Here is a 6614-nt window from a genome sequence, read left to right on the forward strand (position 1 = left end):
GACGTCAGATGGTAAAGCGCATTAAATACAAACAAGCCTACGTTCAGCTCATAGTTTAAATTTGCAATGCTTTTTCCAATGATGCTCGGTTAGCAAGAATTGACAGCGAAAGGCATGCGTTACATTGATTAACAAACTATAAAACCATTAAATAGCAATATAAAGTCACTTGCTTTTATGCCTGTGACGTTAAATTTATCATTTATAAACAATCGTGGTTTTTCCATCAATAAATTGATTCGAACAGCAAAATTACGAGAATGTTAGGCAGCTGAACTAAATTATTTGGATAAGCATTTCTGCTTTATGTAAAGTAACCAAATTTAACTTTACTTTCTCTTTACCTAAATGACTCAGAAGCCCTTTCGAATAACTTTCTGTCCAATTGTCATTTATATTATCTGTGTCCGGTTTCTGTATCAAAGCGAAACGTGATTTGATGAATCGAAAGATAGTTTTCATTTTGCTTTAATCTGAATTAATACCAACAACAATTTTTTGTCTTGGATTACCAAACAGAAATGAAGCAGTTCCGCTTGTTAAGCTCTCTTCGGCAATGGACAATTTTGGTATTATTAGGCAAATTGGCATAAAAAAAAACGTTTTTTTCACCGCTCCCGTGCACATCATCAATGTTTAAGGCTGACTACATTATGGTTAAAATTTTCTATATTGTTAACCCCACACTCAGTCAGCAATGTTTACAACGAGCAACATTCTTTAATCATAAAGGTAGGCTAAACAACAACCGTATCTGTATAAAAACATCAAAGCTACTTTTGGTTTGGTTTTAAATCTTTATCCTCGGACTGACAAAGCCTTGATTGGTTATTCCTGGTAGTTTTGCATACTTGTAGAAGCTTTTGACGCAAGGCCGGTTACCGAGATTGGCAGAGTGAATTTGTTTTTTTTACCTTTCTTAGGTTGCGCCCTGTGGTTTCCAACCTGGACCTCACGGATCCCAAACTGAATTATGAAGTAACTCAACATTTTGCCAAAAAAAGTTAACTTGAGAGCTGCATCACCAGCGCAACGAGCGTGAAATAATTAAAAGCGACACAAAAAATGGGAATTGTAACGTTTTTTCATCAAATTTCAATCTGAGATCTATAAAGTGTTTAAGAGCGGTTTAGGTTTACAAAGCTTTTTCAGATTTTTTTGCCAAAGTATGCTGAACACACGATGCGACCTTTCATGCATAAGCTATATGTAATTAATTATCTTTTTCAGACCAAGGGTTTGCTGCATGAGACCCAAGAACTGCATTTGTAAGACGTCCAGAGTCAAAACCTCGAAAATGCAATAAACTAATCAACTGACCATCACTGAGGATTTAATACTAGTATTACATTTCAGTTTTTCTGACAGCCATTTACATCTTGCATAAACGTTTGAGGGTATAACTCAATCTGCCTTTGTGCTGGTGTAAAAATCAACATATTTGTCTATTTCATAAAAAATTGTTGGATGATTAAACAAACAATTGCTTTTTCCGGTACTTTCAAAGCGGAGGCTATGCGTTATTCGTATATCTGCACTTTTAGCTATGGCTGCAGCTGTTGCTCTTGTGACTGGGAAACAACACTGCCAATTTCTGCACAGAGTCACTCATTTAATTCACTTCGCCTTGTGTAAACTCACTGTTGGCAAATTTTCCTGACTACTTACATTAGCACCAACACGAAACAGGTTTGAGATTCTTTACAAACAACATACAGCAAATCAACCGTTCGCAAAACATCTGCAGACGTTGAATCAATGCAAAATCGGTTGATTTGCTACATTTGCCTGAAATATGATCACTGCAACACCAGAATTCGTTTAAAGCCATACACAATTACACAAGTCTAAATCAACTGTCCAAAAGCGTTCTTAATCCAATGAAAGTATGCATACGCAAACTCACTCAGTGAGACAGAAAACTAAACAAAAAAGCCAAACAGCAGCCTCAAGCGAGGCAAAAAAGCCGCATAAAGGAACGAATCATTGACTTCAACACCGTTCGTCATAGCACATGACCAGGGAACTGTGTTCCGAATGCCAGTGCAATCCGAATTCCCTATTACCACAGCGGACTCGCAGCATCAGACGAAAACAGGTCGTTAAAATCTACATTGTGAAGTAACAAACAAAAAATATTTGACGCTGGAAAATTTCTACTTTGAGAAAAGTGAAAAAAAAAACAATTGATGCGTGAAAATCGTTCCATCGTTATGACGAGCCAAAGGCCGATGTCATACGAAAGAGCATGAACTCTGATTTTTTTACGCATGATTGGTTTAATTCAGAAGTGAAAAAAATTTTTGCTTGATAAGCAATTACTAAAAATAGAATAAGTCGATAAATGAAAAAAATACGACTTTCTGTGTAGATTAGTTTTGTGACGTGACTCAACACATATAATAATCTCTAACTTTCAATGTTTTATGCAAAATAACAAATCATTTGCAATTTTAAAACCTGTAGTAGACATTCACGCGACCAAGAACCAAACCCAGATCTACTATTTGATTGCTAAGAAGTGATTTTAACCCATAAAGGTAGAAGAGCTATAACGTACACACATGGTCTACAGCTTTTTTTTCTTTGTAGAAAGAAAATTGCAGGTGAACCGTTTTAGCTAAGGAAAACCTACGGTAGTTACGTTGCCTTTCCTGTGCTGATCAAGTTCTAAGCTTTATGTTGACAGCAGCTGGAGAGAACTACATATTGTGCATTGTGTTCTCGTGATGGCGTAAATGAGCAACAGAAGAACCATTTCATTGGCCATTGAAGGAGTGCATAATCCGTAATATCGAAATCAGTAAGGTCTTTTGCATGAAATGAAGACGAAAAACTGACAATGGGCTTACTTAACAAATTAGGTCAAAATTTGAAGCAGATAAAAATGTGGTGAACGAAAATAAAGTAATAGCCTAAGCTCTAAACTCTAAAGTGATAAACGTGTTGTACAAGTGGCTTAACTACAGGGGACTGTAAACACTAAAACCTCTCCTTTGAAATGTTTATAAGGTCATCAAAGTTGAATCAGTAATAGTTATACAGTTATACTTAATAACAAAATTAGGATAGACACAAATTTTAGCACGCGTTTGGTAGGTACAACAAGCTTTTCAGTATGAAAAAGAAAAAGATTTTAAACAGGGGAGAGGGTATTTCAAGGGGAATTCGTCTACTTGTTTTTGGCTCGCTACAGCCCTGTATATAGGTCCTGCTCAGCAAAGAGCATATTATGAGCGATTATATCAAGCGATTATGAATAATCAGTGAATAACATTGTCATTACCACGTTGTTTACATACTTGTTGCTGCTTTGTTATGGTAGTAGACTATGCAAAGAAACCTCATGTTGTTCGTAGGATTGATGTATGCCATCAGCATGTAGGTAGTCAAAAAAAAAAAACAACTGGCCGATGTTTCATGGTCATTCAAGTTAAGTTAGGCCTTCCATATTTTCATCACCCGAAAAGAGGACATGTTTAGTAAGCAAGTAAAATGCCAGTGGATTTTTACGTTTAAACAATTTTTACATTTTCTGAGATGATTCTAAGCTTATGTATCAAAAGTGACTAATAAAGAACATATGTATTTGTTAGATTCAATCAATGAACATTTTGCAGTTCATTTGTTTTTCTCCACAGAAAACATGCGTTTTACATTTGCATTTTGAGCCATAGCTTATTGCAGATGAAGAATTGCTCGATTTTTAACAATTCATTAAAAAAATCTATAGTTCTGCAATATTTCAATTATTCTGTCCATTTTCTAATGTGCCATCAGTTAAACAAAGCTAATGCAAGCTAGCTATCGGGTTTAAGATGCCTTTGCACTAGCCTTGGCATAGATCGAACAGTTTAACATCATCAATGCCGCCATTTTTCTCCGACAGATACTTCCACAGTCCACACACCGCTGAAAAGCGTTATCCTATTCTTTGGTGTAAGACAGCATAAGCAATAAGCATCCAGTCAAAGGATGTGAACTCGGAAAATGACATTAGTGGTCTATTCATCCAAATAAGCAACACAAGAGTCGAACAATAGAAATACATCGGACATGGTCATCGAGCAACACTGCCTTCGTTTGCCACAGAAATAAATGTATCCGCCATATTCACAGCAAGCAATGTATTGTCAACCTCAAAGTCAATAAACACTTTTCTCAAGGAGAGCCTACTTCTGCCACAGCTCACAAAAAACATACTTTTCCTTTTTGGTGTCGTTGCTTAGCCTTATTTAGCTTTCGCCAAGGTCACATAAAAATAAAACCTTGTTGAAAATGATAGCAAAAAAAGAACATTTAAGTATTTTCAAGTGTCCTCGGAGGACAATTCATTTTTTATTAAAAAAGAGGACAAATCCTCCTAAAAGAGTACATATGGTAGCCCTAAGTTAACCCTTACGAGGTTGGGCTCCCTGGAGTCTTGCTCAGTTTGGGGGGGGGGCTGTCGATTCTTCTTATGCTTTAGGAGTGATATCTCTGTTATTTTTTAAGGCACGGCTTCAAACTTTGGGATTCACTTTGTAAAATTATTTACGCTGAGCATATCCGAAAATTAAACCTATGTGAATTTTAGAACTGCTCATAGACGTTGAAATGTTGAGGTGACTTATGACTTTTGGATTATTTTGCGATTAAAGCAATTGTAGCGTGAGTTTACACATTATTTTTTGGTAGAGTAATGAAGAACATGCATTGCCATGTTGTGATTAAATTTTTTTTACATAATCTCAATTTGAATCTATATTTTTCATGCAAAATAATAACTTTTCCCACGCTCAAAATAAAGCTCGCTTCTTGACTAAAAGAACAATGCTTCATCAATTACATGCAGTAATGAGATTTCTGAACGCGTGTCACACCAATTTGGATTATGATCTTGTGACCTCGGTTCCAAGAACAGCAACTCCTACGCTTTATTAACAAATGTAGACCAGCTGAAGAAGCAGGGTGGCGTTTATCAAATACTATTATGTAATCCACGAAACGAATGGAAGATCATGCAACAAAAAAAGCGGTTTAAATGCAATGTATTGTAGTTGCAACAGCGTCTCTCAATGTAAGTTCAATGTGAACTTGGCTACATACAAGGCTAGTACTAGGAGTAAGATTACCCGATAAAGTCGATGATGCTTTACATAAACAGAAGTCAGAAAGAAATTCAAAATAAAACAGTTACGGTTCATTAATTAACAGAACGTCACAACGCTTTTCATCAAAAGGAAAATCTGTAATGCCTCGGGTCATTTTCTTGTGGATTCAATAAGCTCTCTAAGATTCATATGCCACACACTAAAATCCAAACAATATTTAGATTTATTCAAAGTAGTATTTATTATGCGTCAAATCATTGTGAACCTGGAGAAATACTTTACAAAGAATTAGCTGCCTTTTTTTTTTTTGCCTAATGGGCGTTTATGCGATAAAAATGTCAGTTTGGCAGCAAAATATTGATAAGTATTTTGATTTGGTTACAGCAATACCGGACTGCAGCAATTGGCACAAGGCTCTTGCAGCAACGTTTTTCAACTTGATTCAATGGTAAAGCAACCTGTGTTCTGTCAGGTTATGTACACACAAATTCAGAAATATTTAAGAATATGCAATGAGGCACATTGAAATTACAAGTGGCTGCACATTTACAGTTCGATAATACGAGAAATTGAATGCAACGTTAATACAATCATTTCGACGTGGATTCAACATTGCAAGACGATGTAAACATGCGCGGGTTTGCAATTAGATTACTTCTCTTCTGTCCTTGTTTGTATAAAAGTCATAAAATCAGTCGTTGTATCCGTGCTAAAATTCAGCTATGCTCAAACCGCATTATATTGATATTTTCTAAATAGAAAATGGATTTATAAAATATGAATACAATACTGTTTCAGCATATAAAAATGCTGAATTTTACATCGAGTATTACGATTAGTTTTATGACCCACTTTTTATACAAAAAAGGATAGATGATTTTGATAAGCAATCTAATTGCAAAACCGCACATGTTTACAAGTATTCAACGTCTTGATATGTTGAATCAACGTAAAAATAGCTATCTGTATAATAAAAGGAAAAAAGGAAAATCTCTCATTGAGCTCCGCGTTTTATTTAGGCTGTGGTTGAAGCCAAAGTTTATAAAACCGCAATCATTCAAATAGTTTATTCTGCGCAAAAGCAAACTTGACATACTCGTATGGAATGTGCAGGGCATAAAGGCTTTTCACAGCATTGACATTGGCCACGGTTTTTTGGTAGTTTATTTTTTGTGGCTTTGGCACCTTCTCAATAAGCAAACGCAGTAGTTGTCCACCGTGGGGACTTCGCTTTGCACGTGAATGAACCAACCCATCCTTTGGTCGATGATATCGGTGCCACCCTTTGTGAAGTCGTAAAGCTTATACAAGCCTGGCTTCTTTTTGCCGTCATCCTTGGTAATCCCCAATAGAGGTTGCATGGTCGTCAACATCAACACATTCCGCATGCCAGAATTCTTCGTTTTTACTACATAAGAATGTAGGCTGAGATCAGCCTCACTCGTCTGCCAATAAATTTCGTACGAAGATTTCTCCCTACCACTCACTTGCTTCACTTCCAGGGGTATTCCTCTACGTATA

Source organism: Aplidium turbinatum, chromosome 2 (genome assembly GCF_918807975.1).
Source record: "Aplidium turbinatum chromosome 2, kaAplTurb1.1, whole genome shotgun sequence".
In the NCBI taxonomy this organism is placed as follows: domain Eukaryota; kingdom Metazoa; phylum Chordata; class Ascidiacea; order Aplousobranchia; family Polyclinidae; genus Aplidium; species Aplidium turbinatum.